The sequence below is a fragment of the Cavia porcellus genome, unplaced genomic scaffold (genome assembly GCF_034190915.1).
Source record: "Cavia porcellus strain 051 isolate PalLab524CR breed Dunkin Hartley unplaced genomic scaffold, mCavPor4.1 scaffold_6, whole genome shotgun sequence".
NCBI classification, from domain to species: domain Eukaryota; kingdom Metazoa; phylum Chordata; class Mammalia; order Rodentia; family Caviidae; genus Cavia; species Cavia porcellus.
The window spans coordinates 8,650,787-8,665,962 of NW_026947489.1; the positions used below are offsets into that span (position 1 = coordinate 8,650,787).

General features: G+C 45.3%; 1 protein-coding gene across 2 annotated transcripts in view; it reads left to right on the plus strand.

Annotated features, from left to right (window-relative positions):
- Pcsk6 (proprotein convertase subtilisin/kexin type 6) overlaps positions 1-15,176 on the plus strand; it is a 179,864-nt gene that overhangs the window by 16,590 nt on the left and 148,098 nt on the right. The gene's annotated exons all lie outside the window — the stretch shown is intronic.

Here is a 15,176-nt window from a genome sequence, read left to right on the forward strand (position 1 = left end):
TATTTGATGGTTTTGGGGTGGCGTTAGGGATCAAACACATGCTAAGCAAATCCTGTACTACTGAGCTACATCCCCAGCCCATCGCCCTGCATTTTAGCCCAAGATCAAAAAGCCCATTTTGTACGAGGGGTATTGGTAGAGTTTTGTGTTATTGTACAAAATGAACTCTCTAGGACTTTCTAGTAGTGGAGGGTTTTTTTTTTTCTTCAAAGAGATATTTTTCTTCCTTTTTCTGGTATCTGGTTACACCAGGAACATTATAAATCTAAATTGATTCCTTTTCACAAAAAATTGTCTTAAAACCGGCACAGAACTTCAGAGGTCCATGTGGACACCCTGCGTGTAGATGCAGTGTTAGGGAACAAACCAGACGACACCCAGTGTGTCTCACACGCATTCCTGTCTAAGTAAATACACTCTGAAGCCTCTCCAACACTCTCTTCCTACTTCCTAATTTGATTTTTACTCCCAAACAGCCCTGGGAGGGTTTTCTGTTTTCTTCTTGTGTCAAAAGTTCAACAGTTGCAGAGAGCTACAAGAGAATACTATCTTAAAGCCAATTCATCTTTCTGACTTGAAGTTGGGTCTGCTTTCCAGTGTTCGCTTCCTTTCCTGGTTCGTCATTTGTGCTCCTCTGTGCTCAGTCTGTGCCGGTGGCAGTGCCAGCATGGGCTTGTCATTGTGCCAGGGAGCAGCTCAGTCTCCTCTCTGCGTCCCTCCTAAGCACTGACCTGGTGCAGGCTCTCAAATGCTGGGCACTGCCTTAGGAGATCTGTTACCCCTGAGGCTGAGGGAGCTTGCTTGTGAGCTCTCCCTGCCTCACAAGCTGTGTGGCTGTGGCTGTGTTTTATTTGAATCACACCGTCAGGCTGCATGAATTAAATTGTGAGTCTTGAGTCCGGGCCGTGTTCTGCATGCACCATGGACGTGAAACTGATGCTCTAAAGATCGTTAGGAACAGTGGATGAAGCCAGGAGGGGATTACCAGGTCCATTTTAAATGTCTTTGTCTGGACATTTTGGGAGGTGCATCAGCCTGAGTCCAGTTTCCTTTCTGTGCTAGGCTGTCACAGCAGCTGATGACATGTTGACTGCTGTAACCAGGCTTTGCGGGGCCACCTTCAAGTGTACAGTGGCTGCTATGTCTGGTTGTGGGACTTGGAGGCAATCAAGTCAGTAAGTGCTACTTCTATCAGTCAAAGCAGATCACCGAGGTGCCCATCCCTCTGCTAGCTTCTCACAGCTGTTGGAGGCGGTGCCTCTGTTGGGCTCCCCTCCCCACGTAGATGATGGCATTCCCTTGGGTCATTTAACTTGTTAGTCACTATTTAAGTTTCCTAGGCTCTTGCATACGCAGATGGATAAACAAATGTGATATAGTTACAGAATGAGCAATAAGAAAGAGCAGGCAGCTGCATATGGAACAAGGAGATGAATCTTATGGGCATTATACTAAGTGAGAGACGTCTTATAGCTTAACTTTACACCTTATACCTTGTACCACAGCTAGATGTTTCCATTTATAGAGTTCTAGGGCAGGCAAAACCAATTTGCAGGGGAAGAGAAACTGTGAGGGTGAGCGTTGACAGGACAGGTGCACAAGAGTTTCTGGGGCGAGGTCTTCTCAATCTTGGTAAGAGTTTGGGTTACATAGGTGTGTACATGTACCAAAATTCAGCACAGGTATGGTGACATCTGCTCATTCCAGCAGAGGTGAATTTTACTTCAAAAGATAAGAATTCCATGAGCAGATTGAACTCTTGCTAATGATGCATGTGTTGAAGTATTTTGGGAGATGTATTCTGGTACTGCACCTTGCTTTTGAGTGCAGCAAAAATAAAATGGATCGATGGGTGGATACACAGGGCGAAGTGCAATGGAGTGACTGTCTGAATATGTTGATGTTAGAAGAGGGTCGTGTGAGTCTTTCAACTTTGCTACATGTTTGAAAATGTTCACAGCCACATGTTGGAAGATAAGATTCTTAGGGTGTGGAGGGGGTGGAGCGGACTTGGGAGAAGTCCCTGGCTGCCTTGGAGACGTAACCATGAAGTTATGTTTAGAGATGGAGATTAGAAGCCTTCTAGAGATTTAATGTAGCAAATTACATCACCAAAAGAAATCCCCAGAGAATCTGGGTTTGGGAGCACCCACTTCTGTAGGGTGTGTTCTAGGGCCATGTTGGCACCTGAAAGAATTCCTGGGGCTCCTTGAGACCCTGCCTTGCCAGTTCTCCTCTGGCAGGAAGTTTAGCCCAAGTGGATGCATCCCAGGATATGTAAATGAGCAGAGTTCAGCAGTGGAGGGACTTCCTGTGGAAGAGAGATAAGCCTGCTGCCTTTACCGCTGGCAAGCCAGTAGGAGGCTGGGTTGCTTGCTTGCTAATTATCTTCTCTGTGTCACTCACAAGTATTTTTTTCTAGCTTTAGGATTTGAATTATTGACTTTGGGTAGACTTTTCAGCTTCTCTTGATTTGTTGAGGCCATTCTGTGCAGAGTCCTAATGGGGGGGCATCCTTGGAATCCTGTCCGTGTGTTCCCCAGGGGCCATGCCAACCTAGATGCAGCAGACGTGAGGGGTCAGATCTGTAGGAGGACCTCCACCTCGGAGGGTCTGCTGCAAGTGCAGGGCTTGCTCCAGAAGTGGGGGTGGTCAGAGGAGAATGGAAGCATTATTCTAAGAAGCGGCTTTTATTTATAGATTCTCCTACTTCTATTAAACTGAATGCCTGAGGGACATAAAACTTGGAACATGTAACACATAATAGAAATGAAAGAACGTTAAGCTAAAATAGAGAACAGTGGCGAAATGAGCAGAGAATCTTAGTAACGGGGGAAGAGGTGACATTTTTCTGAAATAAAATCATCATAGGAGTACATTGTGTGGGCAAAGTAAATTAAAATAAGGATGTGATCAGGAGAAAACTTGGAAGGACATATAAAATATTTTATAATGAAAAGGAGAATGTATTAAGCTGACTCAAGGGGAAAACAAATATGGAGATTACACTAATTACATTATAAAGTCAAATAAAAAGTCATTGTTGTAAAAGGGAATAAAACTAATTAAATACTTAATGTGCTGTAAGAAATGATGGCAAAATAAAATGTTATTAAATATGATAAGACATGGACATAGCCGTGATTCGTTACTTTGTTCCAGCAGCCAGGATAGCATCTCACCTCCTGCATGTAAAATGAGAGGTTTTTTGAGTCTGACACAGGACCTTAATGGACTAGGAAACAAAAGAAATAGCCACTTGTATTGGAAAAGCTGGAATCAAACAAGTGCTGGGAAAAGAATGGATTGATGAATGAATTGAGAATTCCTCGCGGAGAGGAGTTTTAAAATAGATATTTTTGGGGAAAGTAATAGAACTGCCATCCAAGATTAAAATCGAATGAAGGAAGGTGTGAGCAGAGGTGCACCTCTTTACTGGGAGTACATTTATCTCAGCTCTTGCTTCTATAAAATGGGAGTTGGTAGCACCTCCAGCACTCAAGTGTTAGGGAACATGGTGTGTGTGACTGATACTAATGCTATTTGATTATCATGATGACGATTATTAACACCAAAGGAGAGGGATACAGTCTCCCCTGCTGTCAGGTCCTGGAGTCACACCAGGACAGCGCTGCTTGTAAAGTGGAAGTCCAAAGCTAGTGAGAGCTGTCAAGGAGAAGAGTTTGGATAGACAGCTTCTTTTATCTTGTGTCTTTGGAAGGGTGTAGCTGTAGAAAAGCTTAGGAGGGGACAGGCAGAATTAAGCCAGGCGAACAACTGATGTGCTGCATGGTCCATAGCCAAGCCATCGCTGGCCTGCAGAGCTTGGTCATGGCTTCACGTGAGGTGCAGGCTCCAGCCCCACCATTTAGCAGCACCTGGGGTGCGCCTCTCCAGCCTGTTGCCTGCCAGATACGTTCAGTGGGACTTCGACCTACCATGACTGATGGAAAAGAGGACCCTCTTGCTTGAAATTAACTAGGGATTCTCTTGTAAAGTTAGGAGAAGCTAAAACTTTAGGTCATGTCCATTAGTCTATGTTAATATCTTGGAGACAAGAGAGACACTTATGAAAGATAGTCTATGGTCTAAAGACCCCAAACAGAGCGTGTAGACACTCCCTACAAATGTGCATTTGCACGTGGACTTCAGATATTCACTTTCATTCCCACAAGAAAACGTTTTACCTTGAGGTACTAAATTTTTATTCTTTTCCCATTTCTTGCTGTGGACGTTACTCAGGTTGCACAACACTGAGTGTCTTATTAAAGAGCATTCTAAGAACCCCCTAAGAGAAATAGGAAAACAAAAGGTGTGCTTATATTTTCTCCTTCTGCTCTCCTCATAATAGCCAGAGGCCCCCATTGTGCATGAAGGCAGGTATGTTTTTCATTTTTTAGTACTACATTGATATAGTTCCTCTTGCAAATAAAACCAACAGCCAAAACATAAGCAGAAGATTTAGGTCTAATCCCCGAAATTTTGCTTACACATTGATCAGCAACTTGCAAACTGTTTAGCATCCCTGGATGTCAGTGCGCTCATCTGTAAAATATGATTGCAGGCATCACTGCAGATCTGGGTTCTGCAGCTGGCTATTGTGAAGATCACAGGGTAAATGTTACCTTCGGTGAAAGGGTCCTTGTTAGTGCACGTGTGAGGTGGGTCTCTTTAACTGATGATCATGCTCTATGCTGACCCCAGGGACACCTACCACGAAGGTCCACACCAAAGTGACCCCTGGCTCAGGGCTGAGGAGTACCTTTTCTCGAATTTTCCCTAGTTTAGTTCCATAGTGGATTTTGGAGGAATCATAGAATCTTGGGTGTTTGAGAAATCCTGGACTCATAGCCTGCTTTCTGCCATGAAAGCCAAAATTCAAAATTTTCGAATTGCTGCAAGTTACTATAACCAGGAATCTGAAGGATCCCCTCTGATGGTGGATAGGGTGCTTCTGCGTGGGAACCATGACGCTGTGTGCATACAGCATGTGTCAGTAGCTTGAGATCATTGTAAATAATCCTAGAGGTGGATTCAGATGCAAAAACTGGAAGGTAGTGGCTTAAATAAAGTGGACCAAGTCTGGGTCTGGGTGTCCAGGGCTGGCGCTGTGCATGTGGTGTCTCCTTTATCCACCCTGTCAATCTCAACAGGAGGTGTCCGTTCTAATGGCCACTCCCTCGTGGCAGCATGGTACTGGTGCACTTTTAAATCTCATACCCAAGTGCTAGGCTATTGTGGAGGCAGGACTGGGGGCAAAAAGTAAAAGGCTGAAGGTTTTTACCTTTTCATTGTGGAAAGATCACCTTCTCTGGGGACTTGTGCCTACATATCACGGACAGAACTATGTCACATGGCCGTGCTAGCCACATGGGAGTCTGAGAAATCAAGCTTTGGACCCAGGTGAAGGAGAAAGGGTTTGAGATAGATAAGCTGGGCCAACCTAATATGTCTTCATATATCACAATGAATATACTTCTGCTTTATGAATGATTAGGAAAGAAAGAAGGGAGAAGGGGAGGAAAAGAGCTTTCACCATTCCAAGGGAACTAGCTCTTAGTGTTAATCCAATTAAGCCAGACTTCACTGGGACAGGCTCTGGTCTGGGTGCATAGACGGGCTAACTGGTCTCCAGTAAGCTCTTCAGGAGGAATGGGGTCTTCATCGGTAATCACAGTACCAGCTGAAGGTGGCAAATTGTCTGGGAGAGGTGCTAGCACAAGCAAAGGTCTGGGCTGTGGAAATCGCTCCCCACATTGAAAATAATGGTGAGAATGATGATCAGGGTTCTGGGGTGACAGTGGCAAGTGTGTGAACTCTTAGTGGGCGGGGACCTAGCCACACTGACCTCATTCGATGCTCGAAGCTGCTCCACAGGTAGTTCCTCCACTCGGAGGCCTGGAACAATTATAATTGGCAGCGTCAGAGCTGACCCCACACCTGATTCTCCTTTATCGTGAAAATGTGCTATCTGATACACATACAGTGTTTCCCATACCATATATTAAGTTATAAAAAGTATAATAAGATGTGTCTGTGCAGCCACCGTCATCTCAAAGCAAGGGCACTGCCAGTGTTATCTGCAGATTCCGCTTCTGCTTTCCACCTGTTCCCAGACTCCTAACGCCTCAGGGGACCACTGTCCCCATGCTGTGTATGTCTCAGCTATGGTGATACGCTTAGGCAATGTATTGCTTAGCTTTGGTTTTAGGCTTTGTAAGAAGGATATACTGTGAACAGTATTCCAGGGCTTACCCTCACGACACACACACACACACACACACACACACACACACACTTAACATCTGAACCCAGCCGCATTGTAGTTGAGATATACTTAGCGTCTTCACAACTCTGCATGTGTGTTGGCCAATGATCACAATGAATCAGTCCATTCTTCTGGCAGCAAACATTTGCTTGCTTGCTTCTCCCCTCCCCTCCCCTCCCCTCCCCTCCCCTCCTCTTCTCTTCTCTTCTCTTCTCTTCTCTTCTCTTCTCTTCTCTTCTCTTCTCTTCTCTTCCTATCCTACTGGCTTGAACTCAGGGCCTCTGTACTGAACTATGTCCTTAGCTGTTTTTCATTTTACTTTCTATCTTGTCAAAGGGTCTCCGTGAGCTGCTCAATTACCCAGGCTGGGCTCCAACTTATCCTCCTGCCTTGGACTCCCAAATTGCTATGATTACAGTGTACCAGCGTGACCAGCTTGTGTTTATTAAGAACTTCGTTGCCTTGTATTTGACTTCTGATATACAGGATCAGAGTGTATCTTGAGCATGTGTCTAGAATTGGAGTAAGTGGTTTTATATATTCTAGATATGAATCTTTTACCCATCATAAGTGTGCAAAATCATATATGCCTTCTGATTCATCTTAGTCACTTTTTTGTTACTGAGATGCAATACCCTTCACCCTCTAACGGAAGGGAGGTTTGTTTGGTTTGTAGTTATTAAAGGATCAGTCAACAGTTGGCTGGCCCCAAAGACAAGGAAGGTATGGTGGTAGGGTTGGGGAGGAAAAAGCTGCTCCTGTCATGGTGGCCAGGAAGAGAGTGAAGGGAGGCCCTCCTCTCCGGACCAGGTACCCCTCCTGGCTGCCCATTTATCTAGGGACTCCCCAGTCATTCCCCTGGTGAGCACAGAACCCCATGATCAAATTGCCTTCTAGAAGCCCACCCATGAACACATGAGGCTTTTGGGAGACATTCTAGATCTCAAGCATAATGCAATTGAAATGAGGATAGAGCTTCTCTATGCTTGTATACGTCAGTCGTCTCTCACTCCCTCCTGCTCCCTCCTTCACTGTCCCCCGTCTCACTTTCTCCATCTCTCCTTGCTTCATGGTGCTGTGCCTTCCGCATTGGAGACAAGAGCTGTGCCACTGCTACATCCCCAGGCCTGCTCTTGGTGAGTAGTTCGGTTGAGCTGTCATTCACATGCCACGTGACTCCCCACTTAAGTGTACAGTTCCGTGGGTTTTAGTGCATTCGTGAGTTGAGGAAACATCATTGAGGTGAACTTCGGCCGTTTCCATCGCTGCATACCGGGTAGCCCTAGACCCCTTCCGCCCTCTCCCTCCACCCCCGGCGTGGCTGGTCTGCATCCCGTCCCTGTGGGTTAGCTGATTCTGGACATTCCGTGTGTTGGAATCGTACCATAGGTGGACTTTTTAAAATCTGGCTTTTACTTTGGTGTGTTCTGAAGTTTCACTCCAGTTGTTGTATTTGTCAATATTTCATTCATTTCTTGCCAAATAATATTCCACCGTATGGATATACCGATATATGGATATTTTTTGTCCATTCAGCCATCAGTTCATATTTAGGTTGTCTCCCTTCTTTCGGCTGTGCTGGATAACACTGCTGAGATCAACTGTGCACGGATTTCCCTATGGGCTGATGTTTATACTTCAGTAGGGATCATAGCTAGCAGTGGAATTGCTGAGTCAGATGGTAACACTATGCTTACATTTCCAGAAACTGCCAGGCCAGTTTCCAAGGTGTCGTCACCACTTCCCATCCCCACCAGCAGGGGCCAGATGCTCTAATTTCCCCACACCTCTATCAGCGTTCCTTATTATCTGTCCTTTGAGGGGTACCCAGCCCAGGGGGCAATGCAGTGGCAGCCCAGTGTGGTTTGAGTTTGCATTTCCCTAATGGCTTTTCAGATGTTTATTGGTCATTTGTGTATCCTTTTTTGGGGAGACATCTATTTGGAACCTTTGCCCATTTTTAACTGTTTTTTTTTTTTTTTTTTTTTTTCTCTTATTGTTGTCTATTCTGGATGCAAGTCCCTTATTAGATAAGTAACTCACAAACACTTTCTCCCAGTCACGGGCGTGTCTTGTCCCAATCCAGAGGGTGTCATTGGTAGCAAAGAAGTGGGCTTTTTAAAATCCACTCTGACAGTCTGTTTTTAAATTAATCTCCTTGGGCTGGTCCCGTTTAAAGTGGTTGTTGGTATCCCCAGGTTATTCCCTTTCATTCTTACACCTGTTTTTATTCATTGCATTTGTTGTTTGTCGCTCCTCCCCTCTTTTTCTGCCTTCTCTGGTTTTAACTGAATCTTTTAGGTCATTTCATTTTAGACTTTTAGTAGTTTCCTTAAAGTATATACTTTAAATCCACCTTCAAAAAGCGCCAGGCCACTTTGCCTGTTCATCCAGTGCCCCCCACCAGCCCAGTCCCTTAGAATAGCAGTTACTTCAGGGTGGTGATTTCTCTGTTCTGTTTAAGAACCCTCCCTACCCCAGAGTCAGAAAGATTTCTTCTGGTACCAGTGAGGGTTCCTCTCACCCCTCTTGACATAATGGCCCTCAACTCCTGGTTCCAGAGCCGTGTTCCCTGGTGTCATGGATCTGGGAAGTCCTCCCATGAGGGGCCTGCATGGCCCTGGACACATTGCAGAAGGGCCCATTTCCACGTCGGAGCCAGACTCTGGGTCATGGTGCATGTTAGGACTCTGAGATCAGTGCGGCCCCAGAGCCCATGTCCAGCTGCCCCTACGAGGTCTGTGGCCCCCTTCTCCAGTGCAAAGAGCCTGAGTGGTGGCTGAGAGAGTCTCTGCGAAGGATGTGAGGACAAGATCCTTGCAGAGCCCTGCTTAAAAGGACTCAGCCTAATCGCCAGGGATTCTGGGCTTCTGGGTTTGGGTGCTATTTAGATAATGTGACTCCCACCGCAGTTCTGCCCAGCAGGCCGGGCATGTCCTGGTGGACATCTGTGTGTCAGCACAGCATCCAGCACAGCACAGCAACGCAGTCCATGCTGTTCACCTGTGAGCCTTACCCTGGGTCCTCTGGGTCGAGCAGTGTGAGGAGTATAGCAGCCTTGGTCTGGGGGTTCGGTCAGGGGTATCTGCCCCTGGGCTCTGCTGCTCAGGAGCCTGTGGGGAGTGGCGACCTGATGTCCTCAAGAATCTGACCTCCTGTGGTCATTGCAGCTTAGGGAATTCTTCAGTGGACTACTACCCCTCACCTAGGTGTTCTCCTAACTCCTTGCTGAGAGAAGCAAGCCCCTTCCCACCCCAGGGAGTGCTGGCCGTGGTTCCCACCAGACAGGCAGCAGCAGCTTTGAGACTTGTTGGAAATGCAGATTCTTGAGCCCCACTGTGGGCCCACTGGCTTGCAAACTCATGTAGTGAGTCCAGCCCTCTGATTGCACTAAGCCTTCCCAGAGCAGCACAGCATATCAAGCCCTTTGCTGTTGGTTTTTGTTTGTTCTTGACTTTGGTTAGCACTCTGGGAGGCTGAAGCAGGAGGAGGACTGCAAGTTCAAATCCACCCTGAGCACCTTAGTGACTTAGCGAGACCCTGTCTCAAAAAATAAGAAATAAAAAAATAAGAAAAATGTCTGTAGACTGCACACACCCCTTGTGCATATTAAATAACCCAAATGTGAGAGGACACACACATCCACACCTTTGCACAGCTGGCCTATTTATACTGTACTTACTCTCCTTTGCTGTCTGGCTACAGCACCCGCTACCACACCCTGGCCAGACTTCTGCCCCTGCACACCCACACTGCCATCCCCAGAGCTTCATTTTATGGGCTTGGACACCTTACAGGCTCAGGCACGAGCTGGGAGTGGGCCTTGCAGGCAAAGGGTGCCTACTATGAGGCAGTGGTCTCAGGAGCAGCCGAGGGAGGGCTTTTTGCAGAGGTGGTGCTTTCTGACGGTGGTGGATCAGAGTTCACCGTCACGGCCATGTGGATTTCATGTCTGTTGGGTCCACTTCTTCCCCACCTAACTGCCTGAGGCCTAGAAGGCCTAGCGATGCAATGACTCTTTGACCTTGGAGCTTTAAAATCACACTCTAGGCTACCAGGGGCCTTCTGGTTGTCTATACGTGTTATTTTACACACGCGTGGGGAGGGGTAGATTGAACTCATGGTCTTGCACATGTGTGTGCTCTAAAGAGCCATGCAAAGATGCTGCCTGCCCTCACAACCTGTGCACCAGTGTGGTTGCCACACCTTGGTCTCCCAATGCTGCCCCTGGCCCTGCCCTTTACCTATGTCATTGTTTTAAATCCTAAGTGCTGTGGATTTGCATGGGATCCTCAGTGCTGTGAACTGCCCTGTCCTATCTCTCTGTCTGTCTCCGTCTCTGTCTCTGTCTCTGTCTCTCTCTCTCTCTCTCTCTCTCACACACACACACACACACACACACACACACGCGCGCACTCAACAAAGTGATTATCCCAGAGCTCCTAGAGCATGAGCATCCTATGTGAAGACCTATTTTTAAGGGTATCTTCAACAAGAATTACTTTGCTAATCAAGATCTCAGTGGGAAAGGTAGCACACATTGGAGAAGGTTAATGGACCTTTTCCAGGGCTGAAGACATAGTTCAGAAGGACCATTAACAGAAATGTTTTCACCCCTTGGTCCCAAAAGATGAGGCAGGAAATGTCCATGGAGCCCAGGAGGAGAGTGTTTTGACAGGCACCTTGGGAAGAGCAGTGTTTTAGGAGTGGGAGAGCCTGGATGCCTGAAGCAACCCGATGGGAGGCCAGCGGAGAAACAGGCCGGCTAAACTCTACCCAACCTACCTCGGTCTCTTCCCAGGACTCTGCATCTCTAGGCCCAGCCTCAGCCACAGGGCAGCGGAGGCTGGTGGAGATGGTCCTCATCCCTGGGAAAGAGACCTGTGGGGAATTTAGGAGGCAGATTTAGAGGGGCAAACCAAATATATCTGATCTACCCCCATATGGCTTCTAAAAGTTTTCCTTCTCAACTTCTGCCCTGTCCTTCTCACACCTATGTACTTAATGTAGAGCAAAATTGTGTTCATATTTGATGTGATATGGGGGCTTTATTTTTCCTAAAAGAAGCAAGATATACCATGTAAAAGTACAAATTCTGTATGATGCATATTATCATATATATAATGTACTAATAAAACATATTTAAAATGAAAAAACTATTTCTCCTCACTATCGTCCATTGATTAGGCCCTTTTTTATTGATACTGTCATAAATCAAGTTCTCTATATGCATGGGTGTCTCTTTTCTGTTTCGGGAGTTGAATTTATTCCTGACCTAGAGCCATGATGGCTTGAGTATTGTAGTGTTGTATTAAAGTTCTGGCAGGGAAAACTGTATTCTTTTTCAGGATTTTTTTAGACTTCCATTTTTTTTTTTTTTTTTTTTTATCAGTACCAGGGATTGAACTCAGGACTGAATGCTTGCAAGGCAGGTATTTATGCCACTGAGCTAAATCTGCAGCCCCTAGACTTCCATCTTAACCCTGAATCAGTTTGAATAGTTCCACAAAACAAAAGCCCTGTCAGGATTTGACTGTAATGTTATTTAATATATAAATCTATTTGATACATTTGACATAACTTTATGATACAGGGCCCTTCATATCCATGGCTGTGGTAGGTCTTTTTATTTAATCAAGTATCTTTTAATTACTAGTAAAGATGTATAATTTTCTATATAAAACACACACACATCTTTGCTAAATATATAAGTCCTGTAAATTTTATAGTAGTTTTTGCTAATATAGAGAAAGCAATTGAATTTTAAACTTTGGTCTCATATCTAGATTCATGGATGTAAACTTCCTTATTTTTTTCTGATAATGTATTTACAGTTTTCTGTAAACTGTAGGAAACCATAGATTTGCTGTGTACGTACTCATATTGTTTGAGAGTAATTTGCATTTTATTTCTTTCTCGTTGATCTTTAAGCTATTTATTCACCAGTTCAGCTGGCTAGGACCTTTAGGGTAATGATGCCAACAGCATCCGTTACCGACATTCTTACCTGGTTCTTGGTTTTAAAGGATTTGCTTCTAATATTTCCCAGTGGAAATTAGTATTTGCTGTTTGTGTTTGTAGATTAATTTCTAAGAAGTAAAGAAGGTTTCCTTCTTTTTCTGACTTGCTAAAAGTTTTGAAAATCATATAGGTTTTGAATTAAAAAATTTTTCCTGTTTGTCCTTTAATCTTTTGGCCAAGTGAATTACATTTATTGATTTTCTAGTGTTAAAATACACTTCCATTTCTGAAATAAGCCTATCTTGGTCATGGCAGATTTTTTTTTTTACTTATTGTTGAATATGGTTTTTAATACTTTTGTTAGGAGTTAGGCTTCTATATTCATGACCAAAGTGAACCCATAATTTTTCCTTCTTATACTGCCCTTGTCTGATTTTAATATTATTCTGGCCTCATAAAATTTTACTTTTTTTCCATTCTCCGGAAGAGTTTGTGTAAGATGGGGATGATCTATACCTTGGAATTTTAGTACAGCTCACCTGTAAAGCTGTCTAGCCTGTTTCATGTGAGAGATATAGATGTATAAACTACTGCTTTAAGTGCTTTAGTGGAAACTCTGACTAGGCCTAAAGGTATTTCTTTTTATGTTTTTATAAATCATAATTTTCTCAGCATTTGTTCATGTTGTCTAAATTTTGAGATTTATTACCTTCACATCATCAAGACTGGTTCCTGATTGTCCTTTAAATCTTCGCTCTAACTGTAGTTATATCTCTTTTCATTTATGATATTACTTCTTTATGCTTTCATTTTTTTCTTTAGCAGTGCTGCTGCGGATTTGTCTCTTCTTAGGTTTTTAAAGCACTGCTTACTAAAATTTTCTCCGTTGTAAATTTATTTTCTGTTTTATAGAGTTTTGCTCCTAACTTTAACGCAGGATATTGTACTTGCTAGATAAGCACTCTATCACAGAGTCACATTCCCAGCCCTTTGAAAAACTTTTTATTGGACACTTATGCTCATGAATTTTCAGCATTTCTCTATTATAAACACTGAAGCTGATGCATTGACCCTTCAGTATCACGTTCACGAATGTTCATTAGTTGACCTAAGTAGTGCTTTCATTATAATTCCATCCTCAGTATTTTAAAATCTCTATTATTATGCTTTCTATGACCCATGAGTTAGACAAATATGTGTATGTTAATTTCCAAATGTGTGGGGTTTTTCATCTTTTCACTGTATTATAATCAGAGGCTTTGCTGTCTTGGAAATCAGATCTTTGACTTTGGGGGACTGCTTTAAGGCCTGCTGCTTGGTTAGTCTTTGAAAATGTTCTGTGTCTCTAGCAGGAATATAGTTCACTGTTGTTGGAGGCAGAGTCAAGTCTGCCAGAGCAAACTCTTAAGAATGGCTCAGAACTTCTCCATCTGCAAAGATTTTTGTTTAGGCGACCTTCTGTGGCTGAGGCACAGCCTGCACTTGTGTCCTCTAGCATGGGGGAAGGAGGTGTTTGGACTGGCCATGGTAGAGGAGGAGGAGTTGGCCAGTTGAGCTAGAAGGGGAGTCTGAGCATGAAGAGCAGCGTAAATCCTGTTGAGGGTCAGCTAAGGAATGGCTCTCAAGGACGCAGTGGTGACAGTGTGGCTGTGTGGTGAGAGCGTGCTCAGCTATGTGGGGACCGGCAAAGTAAGAGGAGCAGAAGGGGAAGGGTGGACCATCGAGCGTTTTGACATAGCTGTCAAACCAGCTGACATGAACCAGGCTGGGTGAGAGGTCCAGCTCAGGGGCACGTGGATCAAGGACCAGGAATGATCAAGGTCGGGATGAGTTGTGGTGAAGGCTGGGCTTATATTCATGGCCGGTGGTTTAGAGCAGCCAGCGAGAGCATCAGAGCCCAGCAGCATTGTTTACCCAGCTGTACACATCCTGTGTTGGTGGCAGAATGGTGACAGAGGAGGAAGATGAGGCCTGTGACAATGGCAGACCATACGAGAAAGGGTGAGAGTGGTGGTGATGGGCCGCGAGGACTTAGGAAGAGGAGCTGCAGGGTGAGCTGGGATTACCGTGACTTCCATGTTGGCCTGGAAGTCTCCTTCCTTAGTGAGGTACTGCAGAATTTATTGCATAAGCCAGGGCATTTCTAAGCGGGAGGCTGGGGGAGAGGTGGCCTGGAGAGTCCTAGTGTAAGGGATGAATAGGAGCAGTTGGTGCCTGAGTCTGGGATGTGGGGTGGGAGGGCTGGGCTGTCGGTTGGAAGGCTACGGAGATGATGGGCTGGATGAAGCAGGAGGCACACGGAGCTGAGCAGTCCGAGGGCGCCCACAATGCTGCTGGGACCCACTGGCCACTCCTGTTCTGGGGTCTCCAGACGCTTTGTGGGAAGTAAGACAGCCCGTCAGACTCAGTATGTCTTCATTGCCCAGCATTTTCCCAGCTCTCTCTTAGAAAAGGGGGCACGCAGAGCCACGTGTACCACTGTCAGTAGTAAACCTGCAGGCATGTAAAATATCTGCAGGGAAGATGAGATAGAAATGTCGGGTAATCAAATGGAATGGGAGGCAATTTGTTGTCTTGGTTTTTTTCCAAGTATAGAAGCTAACAGAGCTAGAGCAAAAGCTGGTGAATTTAGCCTGGATTGGGGAAAGGAAGAGGTTACAGAGTGGCATGGCAAGTAATGAGGGCCATCCTGAGAACTCGTGTGACCATTTGACTGGGGAGAAATAAAACAGGATGAGTCTTTGAAAGGAGCCAATCTGTCAAGAACTCTGGACCCTTTGGTGCCATCAGCCACTCTCCGGGGTGGTGTGGTCTGGTCCCTGCTGAGGGGAGACTGGGGTGCATGTGCTGTGAAAGGCAGGACAGGGCGTGGTCCACGGTGGGTGACCAGACACAGCTAGAACTTTGCTCAGGTCTGCCCCCAGCGCCCTCTTGGGAAGTTAGGCCA